Genomic DNA, 11324 nt, shown 5'->3' on the forward strand with positions numbered 1-11324 from the left:
TTTATTCACTGTTAATTCCATCTAATGTACTCTGCATCTCAGATAATGTGTTCTTCATTTCTGACTGGTTCCCTTTATAACTTTCATTTTCATTTTTTTAATGTTTTTTTTAATCTCTCTGTTAAAGTTCTCACTGACTTCATCTACACTTCCCCTAAGTTCATTGAGCATCTTTATAACCAGTGTTTTGAACTCTACATCTGCTAGATTGCTTGAATCCATTATTCCTGGATCTATGTTCTGTTTTCTCATATGATTTCTGCTTCTTTGTCTTCCAATTTTGGCTGCCCTTCTGTGTCTGTTTCTATGTACTAAGCAAAGCTCCTAAGTCTCCTGTTCTTATTAGTGTGGCTTTGTGTAGTAGATGTTCAGAGGAACAGTCCTGAGAGGGGTTCAGCTGCAGGCCAAGTTTAGCCCCAGCCTGTGCCCCTCTGGGGCCAGCTATTAAGGTTCAGCAAGTAATCCACAGAGGATGTGCTTATAGTTGCCATAAGAAACTACATGAGAAACCAAGGCCAGCTGACACCAGTGTGAGTCTTGGAGTTGGCTCAAGGAGCACCAGACTCACAGAGGACACAACTGGATATGGCTTTGGTGCGACCGTGAGTTTGAGAAGGCAGAGTTTCAGGGAATTCTCTGGTTTCAGTGACCTATGACATCTTAGCTATGGTGGCCGTGAGTCCGCCTGCTGGGAGTGGGAAGGGCTCAATAGAGGAACATTGGATACCACCAGCACTTCTGCCCATGAGAAAGGCTCACCTCCGACCCTTGCTCAAAAAACTCAGTGTCCCCCTGTAAGTCTCTGGTGCCCCTACCCCCAAGCAGCTGACCCAGTGCTGGTGCTCAGAGTGAGCAGGTTTGTCACCACAAAAGTTTGCTAGTGGCCATGGCCCCTTTAAGAAGTGTCTGCAGCTACTGGCTGCTGCAGCCTCTATCCCACTCAGCTGTGGAGACCAAGAATCTTCTCTTCTTTGCTCCCTTATATTTCTACCATTGCAGGGTGATTTCTTATTTCTCTTCCTAGTTGTAGTGATTCTGTACATCTAGATCCCAGGTAACTTTGCTTGCTGTTTGCTCCATGTTTCTGTCACAACTTTGATTTCATCGCAAGAACAATGAACAAAGTCTCTATCATCTACACCATATTTTTGCGAATCTCTAATCTATCTCTTTTTACTTTTAGTTTTTTTTCTTTTTTTTTGCAGAATGTAGGGGTTCCCACATACCTTTCCAAATAATCAAGGAAGAGCTCAAAAGAAGACAAATCTTGAGTTTGTTTAAAAACCTTAAGCTAGGCTATGGCCATGTCACCCTGAACAAGCCCGATGCCATCTGATCTTGGAAGCTAAGCAGAGTCGGGCCTCGTTAGTACTTGGATGGGAGACCACCTAGGAAGACCAGGTGCTGTAGACATAAAAAAATAAAAAAAATAAGGGATCGTAAGCTGACAAGTTCCTTGCAATCTTTGAGATCAACCAAGGGTTGCCTCACCTAAAATAAATAAATAAATAAATAAATAAATAAATAAATAAATAAATAAATAAAAAAAATACTTTGAGCTATATTCAAATCCTATGTAAATAACTCCAACTCCCATTTTGCAGTTTCCTCTCATCTAATTTGTCCTTTCTGGCACTCACTGGCACTTCTGAGTTTTACATTAGACTAGAGCCTTAAGCCCTATGGCACGTAACACAGCACATACAGTTGACTACAAAAAAGTATCTTGTTACTTGTGATTCTGAACAATCTTCCATAATTTTCAGTGCACATCCCCCTGGTTGATTTTTCAGTCAATTTCTTTACTACGAACCACTGTCTAGCCATTGACAGGACATATTTTTACTAAAGAAATGAAAAGGGAGGGAAAACTGCTATGTGATTGGATGACATCCATGAGGTGCATACATAGCTTTAACTGTTATGGAGTATAACGGCAGCCTTTTTCTAGGAGGACCTGGGGCCAATGCTCACAGTTTTCTGTTTACAGATTTGCTTGGAGTAATCTGGGCTAGCTTTTCAAATAAAATGTACTGCTAACATCATCTGCCAAGATGCTAACTGAAAAGATCCATTATTTTTGATATTTAATACATTATAAATTATATGGGAATTGTGTTGACCGACACGGACATCTGGGAGGATGTTCAGAGTTTTTTTTCCTATGTCAGGTAGACTGAGTGAGTGCCTGTTTGTTCATCAATGACCAATTATGCATTCATAGAAAAAAGGTCTCTTCTCAGCTGCTGGTCAGCTAACCTCAGAGGAACTGGGATGGCTGGATTTGAAGGATGCAAGTGAGCAGTGGTCAGTTGGAATTCATATGGAAAATGTATAGTTACCTATTCCCTAACAGAGTTGAATTGTGAGCTGGCCTGGGCTTGAAGGGCAAACAAATCCCATCTTGGTTAAGCAGTGCTAAATGTGTTTTCAAAGCCTTTTCCCACCTCCCATATTGGCAGTCTCTGAAGACTGCAGAAGTACTTTACTCTTTAACATTGACTGGGAGTTGTTTTGGTTGATGTCTCCCAAATTCACCAACAGACTCATCTACAAACGAGAGAAATCAAAATTGCGAAACCAGTGGTGGTGTCTGGTTGGTCATGAAGATTTTTATTTCATTAATGATTCTCCTGTTTGTTCCCTGCTAAAACACTTGCAGTTATGTTTCAGTTCACAGCTTTGGTTTGTTCTGGGCCATTTTTGGCTTCATATTTAGGTCTTAATATGAGGAGTGCTTGACACATCTCCCCCTAAAGCAAGGCATACTTAAGGATTAGCTGTTCTCACAAACTGAGATGGATTTTCAATGAGTTGTTCATTCTGTCTTTCCTGGCTCCTGTGACAAATGGCATACCTTTGGTAGACAGTGAGATGGAGTAGAGGCTATAGTGGGGAGAAAAAGGGTGAATGAGAAAAAACTCTTTACTAAGTTGAAAAACAGGACATAACAATTAAGGCTAGTCAAAAATGGCCATTGTTATTGAATTAACAGATGATGAATTAAAAAACAATGAAATTAATATTTTTAATAAAGTCAGAGTTCAAAAGCATCAAAACTATTTTGATGAATATAATTGTTTTGGCTGATTAATAAAAACAAAACTCAAACCAGCATTTAACAATCAACATCAATCTTTTTAAGCTCTAAATTAAGCATTGTTCTCAAGAAGTCCTGGCTGCCATTTTTGTTCCTGCACATGGAGCTTACTGTGTGAATGGTTGTGTGTGTGTGGTGTATATATATATATATATATATATATATATATATATATATATATATATATAGTGGTGTGTATATATATATATACACACACACACACACACACATATACATATGTATATACATATATATATATGCTCATATAGACATACACCTCATGTATATCTACATGTGGATATCTATATTATGTGTTTCTTTTAAAACTCATGTTTTGTGAGTCAGTAATGATATTTTAAAATGGTGGTTGCTATTAGGAGTGAAATTTCAGCCACCTGATGCTCACAAACAGTAGGAATTATAAGTTCCACTTTTATGGAAAAAATGATGTGAGGGTAGATTTATTACAACAAGGGAATTTCTGTTGATTTCTAGAGAAACTGAATATCATGAGCTGACAAAATGGAAGTCAATAACAGGATGGAATGTCTTCCAATGCAACTCCCCAATAATATCTATTTTTTTAAAAAAATATAGCTATTATTTATGTATTATTTATAATTAATCATTTAAGTCCAAGTTGGACTGTCACTTCCTCTAGTTAAGTCTTTCTCATTATCATCAGGCAGAATTAGCTGGCTGTTTTCTACTCTTGACTACCTTAAGATCTTGTATGTAACTTTATTTTCCTGTCTGTCACATTATATTATAATCTGTCTACCTCTATGTCTGCTTCTTTTTATAACACAGTTACCTCTGTGGCATCATTTACCTAGCAAATAGTAGGTACTCGTTAATGCTTGTTGTGTGAAAGAATGACTAGGAAGGTGCCACATTATATATATTGCAAAGAACTCTAGGTATAGTGATCACAATTTCTGAATCAATTGTCAGGTCCTATGGCCCATTAAATGACTTTTATGCTACTTTTAGGTATGAGTGACAAAAGTAAGAGATGTATTTTGAAAAACAAATTGCCAGGACTTTTCAGTGATGTGTGAAGACATAAGACATAGGATACAATATTTGAAATTGGGTGTCTTGGAAAAACTGATGTGTATGATTGTCATAGCTATAAGATATCAAGGATGCTTGATTAAAGAATGTGCAGTTTATCTTATAACTGTTAACAACTCTACTGTAGTAAGGAGAAGGTTGGTGGCCCTGATCTCTGAAAGAAGGGTAGTGCACTAGAGATACTTTAGATACATACTGTGGAACATGTAAATAAATGGAGTGAGCTCAAATGACTTAAATTCACTCTTTGGAATATTTTTACATAGAAAGAACAAAATACATTATTTTCAGTATTTACATACAGTCTAGTACCTTTTACAAGAACCTAATCTATTTTCACCAATCAGTTAGACTACCACAGTCTTCTATGGATGAGAGAGGAGAAGAGGTATATGTTTATTGAGTACCTATTTATTTTTTCAGGACTAGTCTAAGACTTTAATATATATTATCTCATTTAATCCCACAACCATTCTGTGGGGCAGGTACAATCACATTTTTAATGTTGACCAAATTAAGGTCAGAAAGGAGTACAGTTGAAATTAAAACCCACTCTGAAAGAGTCCAGAAAAGTAGAGGTGGATTTCAAAGACAGATTTATATTACTTTAAAATTTATAACCTTTCCACTGTATTTTTGTGGCTACTAAACAAATTAAATTAATTCAAGTCCATATATATAAGGGAATGTAACTACCATATATTAAACACTGTGATAGGAATTGCCATATACCATGCTTAATCCTCTTAACAATTTCTTAAAACAACCCTCAAAAATAGGTATAATTTTCCAGATAGAAAAACTGAAGTTCAGAAAAGTTAAATAACTTGTCTAAACCACATAGTGCATGATAGCTTAAAACTTGTACAGACATCCACTTACTGTGAGTGCTTCCAAATATCAGGGCTTCTTGGGTATATTTTGAACTCACAATTGTTTCTACTCCTGCTCTCACTCCGAAGGGGACCATGGTTATTCCTTCTGTGAAAGACTTTCTCCTTTTTCTACCAGGGCTCAGGCCTTTCTCAACAGTGTCCAGGAGCAAGCCCACCTTTAAGACTGTGAGTGACAAACTTTTACTGTGTCTTTATTGGCATTTGGATTATAAGATCCATGAAATATGAACTTTCCCTCCTGTCCTTGTCACTGATAGGGAAGTGTCTCTCAAAACTGAAAGAGCACTCCTAGGCTCTTGAAATTGAAAATTGAGCTGATATTTCAGAAGTAATCTGAAGTGTCAGTGATCATGTATGTTCTAAAGTAAAGTGGAGTTGCTTCTAAATATCGTTAAACAGCTGGGGTGGCAGGGAGGGAAGGATAGAGAGAATAGTGAGGGCCAAGCCTCTGAAAACCAGCTAGTTATATTTTTCCCTGGAGGCAGCTTTATAAGACATGCATGAAGGCTTTAATAAATGTGTTATGCCTTTACAGAGCAACACATGCCTTCACTCTCTCCAAAGTCTGTACTTGGAATTCCTCCCTCTGTGTAAATAATTCATGTTTGCCTCATATTTATCCACTGTATGCCTCAAGGAGAAGCAAAAATAATAGCTGCAAGTTTGTGCTTCACAAGAAACAAGAGTCTGTATAGTTCTAATTGTGAAAACATGTTTCTTCTTCTATTCGAGTGGTCAAAGGAAAAGGATTAGTCACACACAAGCACAGAAACAGATTGGAGAACTGTGAAAGAAAAAAAAAGTGTGGATAGTCTCTCAATCTTCTCTCACTCACTGCTCTTTTCCAAACAGGTAATGGAACTACCAAGTGTTTCCAAATAAATCCTGAAAATGTTGTCTTTAAACTGTGGAATTTGTATCATAAACTATAAATAGTGTATGCATTTTCTTACAATATGAGTTATAGGCACAGTTTGTCTGTACATCAAATCCCTCTCTAAAGAAACACTTCTGTGGTGAAAAATTCACCTTAGCAGAGGTATTCTGAAGGTCCAGGCTATAGCTTATGTGAAGGGGGTTTTATCATTCTGGTGGAAGGAAGTGTGCAGCACAAAAAGTGTTTCTGCTGGGTTGCAAAAAGAAAAAAATCACTTTCGCTCTGGGTGGAACAACCAGCCAGAACAGATCACTTGGCTTTAAAAACCACTATTTGCTAAGCAGCCACACTGGCTAATTCACCACCACGTAACAGGCAGAATATCACAGTGGGAAGAGCACCCACCTTGGAATTAGACCAGAGTTTAAACCTCGACTTTTTCATTTGGAGTTAGACCAGAGTTTAAAACTCAATTTTCACATGAACTTTGGCAAATTACTTACTCTTTTGGATTATAGCTTCTTCATTTAAAAGTATATAATATCTGCTTCATTGAGCTCTTATAATGATCAGAGATGAGTTAGTGCCACCCCGAACCTGGTTTGTGTGTGTGTGTGTGTGTGTGTGTGTGTAATATATAGACTATAAATCAAGAAGAATGTGAGTTTTAGTACAGACATTGCCACTAAATAGCTTTATGGCCTTAAACAATTCCTTTTTCTGCCCTGGGTCCAAGTTTTTTTTATGAGTAAAAGGATGGGAATAGACTAGGACATTTTCAAGATCATTTTCATGACTAATTTTGTGCATTGTTAGGAAATATTTTCCTGGCGAAGCTAGGGAGGCTGGGTATGCTTTAGACTTCCATGAAGAATGGCATGTAGGCTTTTGGTAACCTTGGTTAACCCATAGCACCATTCCCAAAGGTGCAGCTGAATATAGGGTAGGACAAGGAAGGAAGCACTGTGATTTTTACTTTGAGAAGTTCCCTCTTCCCTTTTTTCTTTTTTTTTCTTTTAGCTGCTCTTCAAAAATCTCCTAAGGAAGCTACCAAGTAGTACATAAATTTTAAAGGTAAACTGTAGTCAAACAAACCAAAGACAATTTCTAAAGAGAATTGCATCTGCTAGCAAGCTCCCTGAGGTTGCCTTTTTGTCAGCTTCGAGGGTAGGATTTTTAGAAGCCAAGAGTAAAAAGGAGGTTCTCGATTATCTTTGCCTCTTGTTCCTCAGGTAGTTGAAGGGGCTTTAGTCAGAATACCTACCCTCCAGACACTTGATCTTGTTATATCTGAACTCAAAACAAGGATACAGTTTCTGGAATCAGATAAATCTGGATTTGAATATTAGTGCTGCCATAGAACAAGTTGTGTGGCCTTGAACAAGAGTTTGACATCTCTTGTCTCTATTGTATTTATCTGTGAGTTACTTTACAGGGCTTTTGTGAGGACAAAATGAGCAGGTCAATATAAAGCACATAGCATAGCTACTGGTACATAACAGATACCCAATAAATAATAGCTGATACTATAATTGAGCTGGGCCGAGACAATTGATACTTAAGAGAAGTACCTATAAACTATTTTCTGTATAAAATTGAGTTATTAGACAGATGCATACCTTCATTTAATATTTATTGAGTACCTACAATTTTCCAGGAACTATTATAGGAAATGAGTATAAAAGAATATTAAAAGGTTTCCTGCCTTCACAGATCTTGAAACTGAATAGAGGAAACAACAAATAAACAATTAGAGCACAATGTGATCAACAATATAATGGAGATGAAAGAAGTAGAAGGTGCCATGAGAACATATAGCAGTGCTATCTAACCAAGACTTTGGAGGCAGAAGAAGCTTTTTGGAGAAGGTCACATATAAGTTAAAAACTGATGAAACAGTAAGAGTTGGTCAGATAAAAATAAATTTAAGTTTTGGAATGATAACAGTATAGTTCACAGAATATATTGCAGAGGCATAATAATGAAGATAGAAAGGTCAGTTAAGAGATTTTTGCAGAATTCTAAGCAAGAGATGATGGTGGGGGATTCAAAGAAAAATACAGAATTATGACAAATTAAGAGGTGGAATTTGCAAGGTTTGGTTAGGTTATTAGATATGACGTGTGAGGGACAGGGAGGGTCATGGGCAACTATGGTGCCTACTTGTGTCATCCACTGAGATGGGGAACACAGGAGGAGGAAAAGGTAATGAGTTTAGTTTTGGACACATTGAATTTGAGAAGCATGTGGAACTTCAAGTTAAGAGTATACATTAAGCAGTGTGTACAGTATACCCATTTGAATCTTGTGGGGAAGATTAGTATAGGAAAATGGTAATCAAACCACAGAGATGGTAGATGAACCAAAGGGAATGGATGAAATAATTCAGAGAAAGTATCTGAAGTAAAATTAAAATTGAGTCAGGGAGAGAATTTTGGAGAACACCAAGATTCAAGAAGCAGGCAGAGAGAGAGGAGCTTCAAAGGACAGTGACAAAGAGTGACTGTAGAGGTAAGAGGAAACCCTTGCAAAGATGATTTTGTGGAAGCCATGGGAGGATATTCAGGAAACAGAGATTATTAATATAAATGAAGAGCATTCTCTGGCTTTAATAATAAGAAAGATTGTGATATTAATACTATGTCCTTGACTTTCCCTGAAAGACATTAGAAAAGACCAAATGGCAAACGTGACAACACATCCCATAAAATTGCTGCTACCAAAGACTTCAATCTTTAATGTTATTCCCTGTCTGTCATATACATATACACTTACTAAATTCTTATTAGAGATTAGTGCCAGGAAAACTTTTCTTTTTTTTTTATGCATACATCCTACAGATAATCATTGAATTTCTACTTTTCGACTCACTGACGAGTTCTTGGGTTACAAAGTTAGTTGAGTCATAGACCCTATTCTCAATAAACTCATTAAAACTTAATTTATTCACACAATAAATATTTATTAAGTCCCTACCATATTCTAGGGCCTGTGCTAATCATAAGAAGGGTATAGACCTTCTTGCATGTGGTTGGTAGTTTATTTCCTGAAGAACTGAACAGCTATGCTTTAATTTATTGGGCAGTGGTCACTGTATAACTATTAAATTTTCTTTCTTGTCTTCAAATCCAGAACCCCCAAATTATTACTTAGATCTCTAAAACAATTCTATCTCATTTCACCTAAATTCTTTGATATGCCCTTTTAATCTTTCTTTAACAGCTCTAATTGCACATGTCTTTTATCACATGACCCTGAAAAACTTTGTTGAAAGAAACTAAAGTATAAATAAGAAACAAAAGAGTATACATGAACACATAAATAGTAAAAACACTGAAGATAGTAAGGAATGAAAACAGAGCCCTTTCTACCTATTATATTTTGTTTAAATGACCTTCACACAGCAATTGCCCTTTGATTTCACTTACTCTGTTCATCTCTAACTTTCCAATCATCACACTAGAAAAACTAATTTAACTTCCAAACTACTCACTGAAACAGTGCACGATCACATCAACATACCCCCTCAATTACAAAGCACTTGAACTCATGAGCTAGGGTCAAAGAGGAGAGCTACGTGGAGAATATAAATAAATGGATGATTCAAACAACACAATATCTTTTTGAGAATTAATGACACTTTGTTTATAGAATTACTCCCTTTTCTTTGTTATCTTCAGAGAACTTGGTCTTGCTAATTTATTGCTCAGTTCCTTGGTGTGATATATGTTGGTTAGGGAAGTAGGTAGATGTAGAGAGACTGAATATATGATCTGTTTCATCTTTGTGCTTGAGGTCTAGGAATGTAAATTCTAGTGTAGTACTTAGGACAATGAAAATATGCATTAATAAAATATATGCTTCATACAGCTTATTGAAGTAGGAGTTTATGTGCATGTGTGTGTGATGAGAACTAATCACACTATGGAATAAATAAGTGTATTTATTTTTCTATTTTCTTTTTAAAAACAGGAGTACATAATGGGTGTCAGGAAAATTACCAATAAAGCCTACATATTAGATTGATTAAGGGTGAAAAACACATGAAAAAACAAAATAACAATTTAACCTAAACCACGTCACAGAGGGTCGGCCTCTATGAGCACTTCTACGGATATAAGGCCTTTCCCTTCATTATACCTTCTATGTGTCCTTGGTCATGATTTGTGTTAGCACGTTATTTAACAATGCTGAGGCAAAAAGATCACACAACACGTCCTTTGAAATTGTTCTCTTCTACTATATATCTTATGAAAGGGGAGGTGGAGACTCCAAGCAAGCTTAGGACAAGAGAATCTTGCTGCTTGCTAGTGAGAAAAATAATTGTTTGTTTCTTTTAATTTCCAAATTTCTATTTTGTGCATGCCAAGATTTACCTCTCAGAAATGGACATCATATGGGCATGCAGAAGATAATTTGGAGGTGGAGGGTCCCTCTATTTCTGTTTGGATGGAAATTCCGTTTACTGATTTCCGTGTGTGGTTCCTTTCAGTTTCTTCCCTCTTCCTTCCCTTTATCCCAAGTTGCTTTGACAATCTTTTCTCAAACAAACCAGCGTCAAACTAGTATATTATGGAGACAAAATTATTCTAGACTGAAAACAGGCTTCCTTTTCTAGGCACTGCAGACTAAAGAAGCTGAATTGCAGACTAGCTCAGTTGTCTTCAGTTCAGATGTATCCTGGTAAAAAATAGAAGGTGGCAATAAGGGTGTAATGTTAAAATTTTCCAAGACCTCCACCTCTGGCATTGTGATCTTTAGAATATTCACAGGGCTTATGCACTCCTGGTAATGTCCAGCAATGCCAAACTGACGAGAATAATCTTGTGGTGCACTAATCCCACCTTCTAGACGTGCCTTATAAAGGCTTATGCTTAAAAGCCTTTGGGACATACCTATCTATCTATCAATCAATCAATCATCTATCTATCATCTCCCATATATGTATTTATCTGCCCATCTATTATCCATAACCTTTTGTGTGCTTGAGTTGCTGTTTGATAGCAGTGACCAAAGGGTGAATATGTGTTAAGGATAAATTTAGATGGACAATGTATATCTTTTACTTCTGTACCATGCTCACAATTATTGTCTTAGGTGACATTAAAACAGGAAAAAGATAGAAATGAGATGTAGGCATAGTTTGTGTTCTAAAAGGCAAAGTAATTGGTGGGTTGCTAGGACAGATAATGGGTACACATAACCTAACGATAAGGTCTTGGAAGGCATAGTCCAGGGAGGAAGCTAATATTGAGAATGAGGAGTTTTAGTCAGAGATCAGCATCTGTGAATATTGGAACTTTTATTAAACAACCTGAAATATTCTGCCCACTGACGGCCTACCCATCCAGGTCTGCTTTATTAGGCTTCCTCG

The 11324-nt window shown here is 36.8% G+C and overlaps 1 pseudogene; it reads left to right on the forward strand.

Annotated features, from left to right (window-relative positions):
• The first annotated feature begins 1294 nt into the window (after positions 1-1294).
• On the forward strand, positions 1295-1413 carry LOC118608543 (annotated as a pseudogene).
• Positions 1414-11324: the final 9911 nt, after the last annotated feature.

The sequence above is a fragment of the Rousettus aegyptiacus genome, unplaced genomic scaffold, assembly GCF_014176215.1.
Source record: "Rousettus aegyptiacus isolate mRouAeg1 unplaced genomic scaffold, mRouAeg1.p scaffold_m13_p_9, whole genome shotgun sequence".
Lineage (NCBI taxonomy): Eukaryota > Metazoa > Chordata > Mammalia > Chiroptera > Pteropodidae > Rousettus > Rousettus aegyptiacus.